Source organism: Otolemur garnettii, unplaced genomic scaffold (genome assembly GCF_000181295.1).
Source record: "Otolemur garnettii isolate 467f Iridium unplaced genomic scaffold, OtoGar3 scaffold00139, whole genome shotgun sequence".
Lineage (NCBI taxonomy): Eukaryota > Metazoa > Chordata > Mammalia > Primates > Galagidae > Otolemur > Otolemur garnettii.
In genome coordinates, this window is record NW_003852534.1 from 4755120 (window position 1) to 4756266 (window position 1147).

Consider the following 1147-nt stretch of genomic DNA (forward strand, 5'->3'; position numbering starts at 1 on the left):
TCTTTATGAGGTCAGGCCCCAGACGCTGTGTCCCTTTGTAGGCCCCACCCTGCCCTGCATAGGGTTGATCACAAGAAAAATGACAACAGCTGCTTTCAACAGTGCTCTGGGCACCAGAGAGGTGGACAAATGCACAAGTGATAGAGCATTTGCCAGTAGGACCCAACCAGTGCTCAGTGCCGCAAAGCTGGGCTTCATCTATGATTCCCTTTGGCCAGCGGAACATTAGAAAATGAGGTGCAGACATTCGGATCCCTGAGAGTGCCTTGGGAGGAAGCTCAGAACGAGTCTGTGGAGATGAGGAGCCCCTGGACTAGGCTGTTCTCACCCTTAGTCTCAGACGCAGCGGCCTGCAACTGCCAGCCATGTGAGTAGGGTCAGACAGGGCTGTCCAGCCCAGCCCAGCCCCACCTCCAGCTGCCTGCAGAGGCCAAGAGGCCCAACCGACCACAGAGGTGTGCAAAATAAGAGTCTGCTGCTTCAGCCACTGAGATTGGGGATGGTCTGTTAGCAAGGACTGAACAGCAGAAACACCAAGTTGCTATTACCGAGAAACGCAGGGGACCCGGAAAAGCTGGAGCACTTCTCAATCCACTTTATTGTGGAAAAAAGAGAGATATTGTTTCTATGGATTGACAAAAAAAATTGGCTCCAAGCACATTTTAATAAAATGAAAATGATGAGTCCATGTTCAGTATCTAATTCTTTCAGGAACAAGGCAGGTTTCCACACTGAAGTAGCATTGAAAGGTCTAGGGCGATTTTAGTTTTACTAAAATTACGATTTCTACTGTTACTGTAGTTTTATATTGCTTCTCTGTAATAAGTGAGGGACAAAAAAATACTCCAATATTTAGAAATCCTAACTTTTTTTCTAACTGCATGAGAAGACCTGCAGCCTAGAATTAGAATTTAAGATTCAACACGTAGATTGGGCCCTAATGTGTGGTCCGATATTATGACACTGGATGAGTCTTTCATCCGTCTTGATCCTCAACTATTTCATAAAAAAAAAATAAAAGGTGAAAAAACTTGTCTTCTTCACATTTCTACTGTTAGAATAGGATGATTGTCTCCAATGATTATTCCTGGATGGACCCCAGCCCTGTTTCCAGGCTTCCACTCTCTGGATGGACCCCAGCCCTGTT